The 12582-nt window shown below is 29.8% G+C and overlaps 2 long non-coding RNA genes across 2 annotated transcripts; one reads left to right on the top strand and one right to left on the bottom strand.

Annotated features, from left to right (window-relative positions):
* Positions 1 to 2500: 2500 nt before the first annotated feature.
* LOC115890762 lies at positions 2501 to 5269 on the top strand. Its single transcript, XR_004051697.1, has 4 exons — positions 2501 to 2600; positions 2738 to 3026; positions 3223 to 3537; positions 5155 to 5269. It is a non-coding gene; the product is annotated as an uncharacterized LOC115890762 (long non-coding RNA).
* Positions 5270 to 9208: 3939 nt separating this feature from the next.
* On the bottom strand, positions 9209 to 10760 carry LOC115890774. The gene is made up of 3 exons (XR_004051701.1): positions 10344 to 10760; positions 9696 to 9827; positions 9209 to 9519 (listed from the first exon to the last, which is right to left on the bottom strand). It is a non-coding gene; the product is annotated as an uncharacterized LOC115890774 (long non-coding RNA).
* Positions 10761 to 12582: the final 1822 nt, after the last annotated feature.

Raw genomic sequence — 12582 nt, 5'->3', positions numbered from 1 at the left:
CTAATATTAAAATCATGATACATTACCCGCCAAAAACGAATCTGGTAAATAATAGATTCCATATTTTTTTCCGTTTGGAGTGTTTGCCTTTTTCCAGATTACATAGATGCACTACACTATTCACTTTGTATTTACCTTAGCTCAAAAACATATACACATATACATTAACGTCAGGTTTTTTCCTCTTTGCAAATCCTAGCTTGGTTTTTAGCCACTTTTAATCGTTTGACTCGCGTTGGGCGACTGATGCCATTCTTGCCCTTCTTCGGGACCCTCGCGTTGCACATAAGGGCAACGGCGAGCGTGAGGGGAACAAGGATTGCATCACCCCAATATGCAAGACGAGGGCACGTAGGGCCCGCCGCCGTCGGCTTGGTATTTTTCTTAATAAGGCCCTCATGACTGGATCTCGCCGGTGTCTGGTTGCTGGCGTAGGACAATAAGGCAGACCGTCTGCGAGGATGTGCGAAGGAACTAACAAAGGGCGTCGAAGGAACAGAAGCCCTTATTGGTATGAAAGCGTATACCTATGGTTTGTTTCTTAAATTTGTCATAACTCTAAATAGCGTCTGTTTTTTTAAAAGTGCTTTTTAATCTGTTTTTTTTAATATTTAGTGTTGAGCATTTTATTTTGTTTAACTTTATTTTATTTGGAATGAGAATTGAATGAATTGATTTTCCATAATCCGTATACCGGGTGCGTCCCAAAAGTGCCTCACCTCTAAAACTTTTTTATTTATTCAGATAAAAAAACGAGATTTGGTATGTTTGTATATGACATAAATTAGAATTGATTGACGTATTCAATTGTTTTCGGTCTTTACATTTGATTTTTAAGTGGCACCCTCGGTATTTTTTAATTTTATTCGATAGAAAATGACATTCTGAATAGAATGACATATCATATGTCAACTTTCGACATTCTTAAAAAATCGTATTTTAAATTTCAATCTTGAGATCTATGGCTGTGTTAAAAACACTAATTTTTAATCAAGGAGCCGTGGAAAAATAAATTTGATCATCTGATGTTTCCATTATGTCATTCTTGAGTAATACTGTCATTATGAACCGCATTTATTTTACCGCATTACCAAATTATTCGTAAGAAAATGCTTTTTCCAAATATGCTAACGAACCATCATCCTCGTTGCATTTGAAAAAATTGAGATTAAAAATACGATTTGGCTTTTTTTAAGCGAGAATATGAAAAGTTGCCTTGATATGATATGGCATACTATTCAGAGAATCATTTTCTACCGAATAAAGTAAAAAAATACCGAGAGTGGCATTTAAAAATCAAAAGCTTTAGTCCGGTAAAACAGGAAATGGCCGGAAAAAACTGAATACGTCAATCAATCCTAATTTATGTCATTTACTAACATACCAAATCTCGTTTCTTTATTTTAAAATATAAAAAAGTTATAGGGGTGAGCCACCTTTGAGACGCTACCTGTATAAATATGTTTATTTTACTATTCGAAAACAATTTAAATAAATATTTATTAGCCACTAACCATATTTTTTAAGATAATATTATGAAACAAATAAAAATACTAAGCACAATTATTATAGCGTAATTAATAAAATTTAATATTATTTATTTCTTTCTACAGATTTTGTACTATATACAAATCTATGGATGTATACAGTTCCAGGGGAGTGCATTTATTTTATTCTTTTCATGAATATTACCCTAGAAGCGAGATTACCAACAATGCCATCAGAGGACTTAAATATATGTAAAATTTAATTTCTTTTGGGTAAATATATTTTTACTGGTTTTTAATGTTCCTATTGTTTCCATTTATTGTTCCTTACTCTCATAGACAAATTCAGACCATCTATTTTTAATTTGGGCTAATTTTTGGCTTTTACTTACTTCTCTTTATTTTTGGTAGTAGAATGCCATCTACTTAAAATTTTACTTCATATTGTTTATGGTTAATGATGTAGTTTTGTTTCTGTATCTACTTTAGAATTTGAACTGTTTATCTTAATGAGGCATATGTGGTATTTTATGCAACTATGCATGTATACAATGAAGAAATAACAAGAAAACCGTTCATTTACTTATCAAAAAAGCTTCCCGTCTATTCAAATTTTTGCTTTGCCGCGTTTAATTGATAACAGCGCCATTATTCTTTAGTGAGAATCTTTGGAACTATTGTCTAAACGATAATGGCGCCACCATCTGGAAAGCTCTAAAAGTAAGCAGGTACAGGTTTCTGTTTTGAAGTTTTAATATATGATACAGATTTCTGTTTTGTTTTTCCTAGGCAGGGGTGGCGCCATCATTGGTTAAATATTTAAACTGTTCATTTATCGATTTCTATAAAAAAAAACACGCACCTAGTGCTATCTAACGGTAAATAGCTGAACTGTTATTAAAATTTTCTTAGAATTTTAAAGAAATCTATAATTTTTAGCTCCCAAAAAGTGTTGAATGAGAGCCATCTATGAATAAAATTTTATACTAATATTGATTCTAACCCTAGAAATGTGCTAAAAATTCTAGAAAATGTATTTTTTTTATATCTTATATAAAAGTAAAATAAATAAGTTTATTTTCAGTTTGATCTGGTTCTATAACAAATCCGCTGGTAAAATTATAAAATACGATCTATATTATTTATCTACTATTCGTATATTTATGTAATCTGTGAAACACAGAATATTCTGTGCTGTGAGCTGTGAAGGCAATGGGTATATTGAAGTAACATTAATTTTTCATTTACAGATACAGATATGTAATAATACAGTGATAAGAGTTTCTTATGAAGATAAGAAAGGGAAATAAACCAAGAAAAATGGAAAGAAATGAAATTTTCTTTTGAGAAGATGTGAACTTCCATATAATTTTAAAAGACAACCTCTCTGATTGTACTCTGCTTCTCGACTGAAAGTGTGTGCTAAAAAAAGAGTAAATCTGGAACAACAAGACTGGACTCCTGTTGAAAAAGTATATCCGTTGTTCTACGCTGTTAGAGAAAATGTATTATTGTTATGAAGAGAGGCTGTGATATAAGGTAAACTTTTTGTTCACATTGTTTCAGTGTGTTTTTTGATTTGTTACAATTTTTTGTAAGCTGAATAGTGAAACGACGTGAATGAAATAATTGCTAGAAAGCACACATCTTTGTATTCTTTTACTGCTTATTTAGCTACCATTTATATGTAATATGTAAAGACAATGAATATATGAAGTAACATTTTTTATTACAGATACAGATATGTAATAATACAGTGATAAGAGCTTCTTATGAAGATAAGAAAGGAGAATACACCAAGAAAAATGGAAAGAAATGAAATTTTCTTTTTAGAAGATGTGAAGAACTTCCTTAGAATTTCTTAAGAAAACCTCTCCGATTGTACTCTGCTTTTTAATGAAAGTGTGTGCCAAAAAACAGTTATTCTAGAGCAACAAGATTGGAATCCTGTAGAAACAGCATACCCGTGAGATGGTTTCTGCTTTCAATGGATGTTGTTCTACATTGTTAGTAAATGCATTATTATTATGAAGAGAGGTTGTGGTATAAGGTAAACATTTTTTCACGTTGTTTCAGTGTGTTTTTTGACTTGTTAGAATTTTCTATAAGCTGAATAGTGAAACGACTTGAATGAATGAAATAATATGCTAGAAAACATACATATCTTTATGTTCTTTTACTGTATAAATATTTTTTATTAGATTTTAATATAATAATTGAAGAGTCCAGAGGAACAATACGATAAGCACCAGTTTCTTAATTTTAGAGTTTTACAATATTATAGTAGGTCTAACTGATCCCTACAAAATGTATAAACTCTGCAAATTGGCAAAAGCTGTTAAGTCCTGTGATATATGCCTAATAAAAATATACATATGGGGAAAGAACCTGATAACCACCAGCCGTTCAGGGCTATCCTACAAACTTAGTAAAATGGTGCTTATCATGTTTTAGCTGTGGACCCTTCAATTGATACTTCATATATATTTTAAAGAAAAATAGAATAGAATTTACCCTGACACATCTTTTATGCGTTTTTTAAATCTACCATATTTTAGGTTTTCTGTTGATGTCTTCACTGTCATATTTTCCTATAATATGTTGAGTCAATAGTAGCATACGTTTTAAATTTTTTTTAGAAACATACAAGGTGAGTTAAATATATTTATACTTTAAAATTGTAGCTTTTAATGGAATGTGGCTGATTTGTCATTTAACACCCTCATTCCTAAAATACCATAAGATCATAATTTATATCTAGTAGTTTTTGAAATATGTATGATTGTTTTTGTACTAAATTTTCTGTTCATTTAATATTCTATCACAATTTAAGAATAGGTATCTTTTCTGTTGGAAATATTTTTAAGACAATATATGAAAATTATTATTTAATAAACATCAATTTTAGGTATTGAAGATAGAATAAAACACTAGTTCACCATAACACACCAAAAGAATTTAGTTTTACACTGGCAGCTCATTTTGCTAACCATTTTAGCAAAACTGAATTTAATCATTTGGTGATGCTAAACATTGTTAGTGAAACGAGCTTCCAGTGTAAAAGTAAAGTGTTTTGGTGTATTGTGGTAAATTAGTGTTTTATTTTGCTGTTGTAACACCAAAGATTCCAACCCCCCAACTGTAATATAGAAAGTGTATATTAAAACATAATATAGGGAAAAAAACCGTGTTTATTTATGATATAAGATATAGATGTTTCATTTGAAATAGTATAGAAAAAATACATCTGGTTTTGACACCCTGTATATACACCGCCTATTTACAATACAATATATTGTGTATAATTAGTTTTAAAAAAATATCAAAAATACTGTACGGGGTAGAAAATTTAGTCTAAAAATGGGGTCATATTTCAAAAACGTTCAGTATAATTTAGGTATTTATGGAATAGGAACTTTGGCAAATCCCCACACAGTAAAAATATTGAACTTTCCATTTAAAATCTATAACTTTGATGTAAAGATATATTTGAATCGCCCTGTATATCTATGAAAATTATATATTAATAGTTCAAAATGTAAGCTACCATTGGCCCTATACATATTGTAGAAAATATTAGAGTAAAAATATCTAACAAAAACCTGATATGGAGCGCGTTTTCGGAACACTGGATCACCCTGTATAAATATCTTTTTATTGTTTTCAGAAATATGCGAAAGAGTTACTGGAAATATGAACGTCCGGTATACATCAGAAAGAATATTCTATAGAAGAATCCACGAGCAATCCAAGGACTTATGCCATTTGGGCTGTATATTATGTAAAACAATAAATTTATAATTAATTGTATATAATAATTATTGTATTTATAAATTATTATTTTTTTAATAAATCTTATTAAAGCTTTCAAGTAGTTTCCTTTGAATCCTTTAAATAGTCTTTAAATTTAAAGCAAGGCAACATTAAGTATTATTGTATTACTGGTTGCTAAATCAAAGAAAAACATTTAAAAATAAATGCAATAAATATTAATCTAGTTACCTTGCATTTATTTAGAAATATATTAACGCATTTTAAATCTATAATAGATAATAGTCTGTAACCATACGTTACTCCATAAAGATTTGATTTCGTTTAGTTCAAAACTGGCATACCAGGCACCAAAAATGTGCATTTTTAAAAATATTTTTGTCATCTGAATTAATTTAGAAATCGTTGGCCAACGAGCTCAAACAGTTAGACTCATTTACAAAAACGTTAATTACTCAAAAACTAATTAAGATATTGGGGCGCGCTAAGTCGCAATCGATAGGGAATTCAACCCTCTATCTGTACACAAAATTGCAACCCCCTACGAAACACTTTATTTTTTGGAGCAAAAATGAGCAAAGGGGTTAACCTTAGAAAATTTTTGGCCCAAAAAATAAAGGGTGGCGTAGGGGGTTGTAATTTTGTATACAGATAGAGGGTTGAATTCTCTATCGATTGGCGCCAAGCGCACCCCTGTACCTCTTTTAGTTACGGAGTTATTAACGTTTTAATTTCGAAAACGAGGTCAAAGTGTTAGAGTCAACAAAATTCAGCTTTTATCGGTAGTGTTAAAAATTTGTTCGAGGTGTTGAAAAATTTCACCCGGGGTAACCAAATCTTGTACATTTTTGCCATGAAAAATTTTACTTTTGAACAGAAATGAGATATATTTTCCAGATCATCATATTTATTAACGTATAGGTATTAAATTGGGATTATATATTTTTGGTTTTGTGGCATTGTTCAACAAAAATTTAATTTTGAACAGAAAAGATATACTTATATTTTTAGTTTGCCATTATATATTTTAAGTTATTGCTTCTTCATTGTTATACTTAATAAGAGCTCTCTAAGAGTATATATTTTGTTTTCCCTTAATTGATATAGTAAAGGAATTTTGTTATCAATAAAACAAATGTTTAATATGTTAAAATATTTATTAAAAAATATTCGAAAGACATTCGTTTTAAATGGTTACATACATTAAATCATTGCATATTGGGTCTAATAATTAATTCTAATGCTTTTATTTACATTCTATTCTAATTATACACAATAATAAGTTATTATAACTACAGATTTTAATCCTAAAAGTGTGTTTAGGAAATGACGATCTCCATATAATTTTATATATAAAATGACAGCAATCTTCATTTCATAGCCATCGCTGACGCCGTTTTTTTTCATATCATATTGTATATTGCCGTGCTAAGGAAAAATACTTTATCTACAATTCAGATAGATACAAGTGTACTAAAAAGATTAAGGCATTTTCTAGCTAAATAAAACTGACTATAAAAGTACCTTACTTATAAATATAAACAAGGAAGATCTTATCTTGTTCAACACATCAGATGAAATATTTTGTAATACGGCAGTATATGTTTACATATTTTATTTTTTACCTATTTAAAAGAAATAAGACAAACATATTCTTACACTAGAGTTTTTTACAATTATAAATAACATTGAACTTATATTTACTAAAAATATCTCTACAGTCTGCAATCTATCTACACTTCTTCTCTTATTTATTTATATTTTTTTTATTATCTACAGTTAAAATATACATTTTTTTGTTATTATAGATAACCATTTTCATTTCTTAACATATTACATTTTATTAACAATAGTAATATAAAAAGTAGGTATATAAAATACAAGGTGTTGGCGGATATGCATATGTCTCTATGTATATCCTCTAGCTACTAGCTACCCTTCTGGAATGTCTTGATTCTGTAATAAAAGCATAAAGAATTAATTATTTGTTCACTAACAAGCTTGATTAAAAATTATTCTACCACTTTAATTAACTAGTTATAATTCATAGGGTACATAAAATATTATTATAATGTATAAAAATTTTCTTAACATAAAGAACTTCTTTTAATGGTAATACAAGGAAAAAACATACGTTAAATTAATTGTATCAACAAATAATTATAGAAATTTTAATTATATTGATTAAAAAAATCAAACTGGTAAAATAAAAATAAAGTAAATTTTTGATGTATGTTTAGTTGCCTATACCAAAGTAACATTTCATTTGAAATTTATTATTTATATCTAAATATTTTACAAAATACAATTTAGGTATTTATTAAATACCTATATCCAACTTAAATAAAACACTTTTTAGTAAAATTTACCTAAAATTATTTAGTTTCCTCTTCAACTGATGAATTTCGTTCTCAATACGCTGTTGAATATTGAATCTAGTTAATCTAATGTCATCCTGAAGAGGGTGGTTGAACTGCAGCTGTCTCAAAAAATCATTGTTCCAAAGCAGTACAATATCCCATACAAAAACTCAATTTCAAAGGGAATAAAAAGAAAATCAAGAAGAAAAATGAATCAAATATAAAATTCTATGCAGGCATTAATAAAAATGAAACCAAAGACTTGAAAGTCTTAGAATTATAGCAGTGTAAAAAGAGAAACTGAAAAAAATTGTATAAAAACAAATAAAAAAAATACAATTCCACAAGCAATAGAAATGTTGAAATATTATGTCTTAGAAAAGTCTGAGAAGTGACACAAAAAATTATACAAATAAATAAATAAGACAATCAATAAACAGAAGGGTGAGGAATGATGATATTTCAGTAACAAAGAAAATATGACAGATAAAAATTGTATAACAGAGACCAGAAGAAAGAAAAAAAAAATAAAGCAGTATGTCGTCAATAAGAACTACTGGAAAATAATTAATCGAAGATTATGCTTAGCCTCCTCCTCCTTTTTTAACTATAAACCTAGTCAAAATTTGACATCAAGCACATAAAGAAAAATCCTCCAGAGCATATAAGGTCGCCTCCCTTCATCAGATTTAACCCTTGTCCGACGATTAAGCCTCACCAGTCAGTTCCCATCCCAGCTAAGCAGCCTCGTCTCGGGTCACCCTCGTCACCCATCGAGCGGACATCCACCGGGACCCCCTACAGGCGGACCCCCCTCATCATCTTCAATGTGTCCGATATCCCGCCCCCTGCCTCTCTTCGAGGGTCACGGAATACGTGCACGAAGAAGTCTCGGAGCTTGGGTGCCAGGTCGTATCCGGCCGAAGCCTCTAGCGTTAGAACACCTAGCTCGTAAACCAGAGGGTGGTGACTCCCTTGGGTACCTATGCATGCTACATAGGTCATCGATGCCCGAACATCAGGGTTAGGGGGTGACCCAGGTCTCCTCCTCTTAGAGGAGGCTAGTTATGATGCTCTGGAGTCGATAGTACTCAGGAAAATTCATTGGAAAAATGCTAGAAAAGTAAGAAGATATCCTGTGGACGAGTCAGGTTTTTTTTTAATAAATGGCAAAAGAATTTATAAGAATTTAGTCCTTATTTAGGACTAGGAAGGACTTAGGAAGATTTTTAATCGTGTGATTGTGTGTTTAAATTATATAAACACAATGACATTATTTCCACAATAAAAAATATGTAGGAGTCAAGTTATAGAAAAAGGAGAGTTAACCAAAAGCAAAATGAAGTAAAATATATGGTATATTTTATCAAACAAATAAAATCTAAGAAATACAGTTAATGGAATATGTTATATAGAAACAATAAATGAAGATATTATTTCCACAATCAAGAAAATATGGGAGTTATTATAGAGAAATGGAAGTAAACCAAAGAAAACAACAATCACAAAATAAAAAAAAAACATCTTTATGAACGCCATTAAGTAAAGTTCTAAGTGGATGCCCTATATTATTATACCAAACAGAAAAAAATTACCAAAAGCCAAAATTGCCCCAAACTAAAAATAGATGATCTGAATTTTTCTATGAGAATAAAGAACAAAAAAAATGTCAAGTCAGAGACTCATTGGAAATTTTTTCCTACTTAATTAAATTTGGAAATCATGAAATCCATTGATGAACATTAAAAACCAGTATAAATATATTTACCCAAAAGAAATAAAATTTTAGATATTTGGATATACTTATAAGTCCTGATACCATTGTTCGTAATATTCGTGAAAAGGATAAATGTACTGCCCTGAAACTACTGTACGCATCCATTGATTTGTTGTACTAAAATCTGTAAAAAAATAAATAAATATTATTATTTTTTTAAAACTATGCTATAATAATTATGTTTAATATTTTTGTTTATTGTGTGTTCATTAAATATATATTAAAACTATGGTTAGTCTAATAAACATTTAATAAATATATTAAATATAAATGTAATTAAAATAAATAATTTAAACTTACATTTAATCAGATAATAGATAATCAAGCTCGTAAACCAGAATGATGGCCAAACATCAGGATTATACAAGAGGTGACCAAGGTCTCTTCTTTTATGTGGTCATTATGTGCTGATCTGTATTATTAATAATACTCCTAAAAATGAGAAGTACAATTAAAGCATATATTGAAACAATGCAAAATTGTAACTAAATTATGACAAAAGTGTACACATAACAGTCAAACTCGAAAAACAAAGTTTAGTTTGTAACAGTTTTTATCTGAAAATATTATATAATTATTAGTATTGTGGTGCCCCTTTATTTATTATAAAACTGACTCATTCTAAAAGACGTAGAAAATACAGGCTTGTCTGTACGAACAAACAACAAAAAAACACAGGAAAAACTTTTCACAAAAAACATCTTTAAACTCTACCAAAAAAAAGTTTCAAGAAATACCAAATATCTCTAAATATGGAGCAATATTGTTCGTAACTATACTTTAAATGTACCTTAGGGACATCAAGGGAAGTATCTATATTCCATATATCGGTTCCGAAAAAGAAAATTATGAAAATCGGAAAAATGTATCGGCTTTTAACGATGATGTAATTGAAATATTTAAAAGTGAAAAAAACTATAGAAAACAGGCTAAATAATGGGTACTTACATTTTCAAGAGCTTAAACAGGCCTTAATGAACAGTATACACTGAAATAGTGTACAGAAAAATCACCTTTTCTACCAAAAATCAGAAAAATTGTAAGAACGACGTAAGGTCTTGATACGGCGTCCAACGGAGAATGCACGGAGAATGTCGCACCGTCAACGTTGTCAGATTGAGCACGATCATTTTTTGCTGTATTAAAATAATATTACGTCTAAATTGTGGATTGGATAAAGAAATATATGTATTGTGAAATAAAGAAATATATGTATTGTGAAATAAAGAAATATAAAGCGTTAAAAACATTTGTATAAGTGTATAATTTGTAATATAAAACGGAGAAAAACGAATTTAATATTTTTGTATTACTGGTTGCATCCCACAATAAATCTATACATTCAAACATTCAAAAATATTTTTATCAATGCTAAATACAGGAAATTTGTGAATTGTGAATAAACATTACATATTTATGAAATAGCTAGGTAAAAACAGGTTTTTATATAAAAATCTTATCAATTTAACCATTTTTTATTAAATATATCGTGGATACTTAACTTACCTTTTTATTGGCTTGACTTGAATTAAATAAAAATTTCTTTATGAAAGAAAACCAAGAAAGTTCAATCTTCTATACTGCCGTGTTAAAGAAAAACACCTTAACAGGTATGTCATTAAAAAGATTAAGGTATTTTCCTACACTACATAAGAATCAAAGCCACCTTAACTTGCTTTATTTTGGGAACTTATGAACTACAGTTTCACCTCAAGTGTAAATCTGATAGATTTATATCAACATATCAGATAAGGTTGTCTTTTCATAACACGGCACAGCATAGTTACCCATACCAGGTCCAAGTTAACTTAATATCAGTGAGTTTACTGCACATACATATATACTGCCATTACTCGCTGACGAGTATTTGACATGAAGATGGTCACGCAAGGCGTTTCCTTTCATGAGCTTTTCTTTGACTGAAAAGCCCGATACGTGATGTTATCTGCCTCCAGACATTCAAAAATCTCATTGCTTTGTTGCCTCTTTACTTTTTGGTTGTCGATGTTAACTGAGTTTACAATTCTCCTCCATTGGGTTCTATTGTGAGCTGTTTCTTCCCACTCATTCTGCATATTAATCCCGTTTAAGTTTTCGTGGAAAATGTCCTTGTACTTTTTGAGTTGTCCACCCGGCCTCCTCTTACCATCTACAAGCTCACCGCAAAACAGAGATTTTGGTATGCGGTTTTCTTGCATTCTGCATGTATCTGCTGTGTTTACTGTACAATTTTATGTCAAACGAGGCACAATACAAATAAATTTAACTTTTAGCCTTTGTACGGTAAAATACCAACCTTTATTTTTATGGAGTATAAATTCTTTCATTTTTACTATCTTCTGAAATAAGTTTACACTTTTGAGATAGGTTCACTACGAAAAGCAGTAGATATTTCTGACAATGTCCCATTCAAAGATTATATGTGAGAATTGGTCTTTTGTATTGGTTGCAAACAAGGCAAACTGAATACCATCCAATATTCGGTGATATCATTATTTTTCCTAGTTCATGACACCTACATAACATCTAATAAAGCCTGCTCACAGTAAATTCGTATAGCTGAAAGTTATGTACAACCCCTGTACAACCTGTGTGTACAACACAGAATACTTTCATGAATTTTAAACCAAACATACCAAGCCAACAAAAACTTTTCCAAAATATTTAATTTTTTTGAAAATTGTAAGGTTAGAATAAACTGTGTTATATTATTTTACGTATAGATGGCTCTGACCCAACATTTTTTGGTCCTATAAATTGCAGAATTCTTTAATCTAAAACCTAAATGTTTTCTAACATTCCGTTAGATGTCAGAACAATCACTTAAAACAGAAACCTATTTTATTACGCCTTTGTTTTACTACTACTCATAAGATGGCGAGACAATAATTTTTACAGATTTCTTTATTGCGATATATTATCGTATACGAATATCTCGACAGATAGCAGCAGTGGTCCATAAAACAGAAATCTGTCATTTTAAATCTGCAATTCGTTACGAGATGGGGCTTGAGATATATCTACAGGGTGTCTCAAATAAGTGGTAATATGTTCAGGTTGTGAGGGTAAAAGAACACGTAAGATCTTTCATGGAAGATATATATTTATATAATGAAACTCCCAAGTCAAAATGTATTATGGTAATATAGATTTAAAATGAAATATCTCCTAATTTACATTAAGTACA

This window comes from Sitophilus oryzae, unplaced genomic scaffold (assembly GCF_002938485.1).
Source record: "Sitophilus oryzae breed Bouriz unplaced genomic scaffold, Soryzae_2.0 scaffold_910_pilon_pilon, whole genome shotgun sequence".
In the NCBI taxonomy this organism is placed as follows: Eukaryota; Metazoa; Arthropoda; class Insecta; order Coleoptera; family Curculionidae; genus Sitophilus; species Sitophilus oryzae.
Note: the sequence above shows the minus strand (reverse complement) of the source record. Positions and strands in the feature narration are given on the sequence as shown.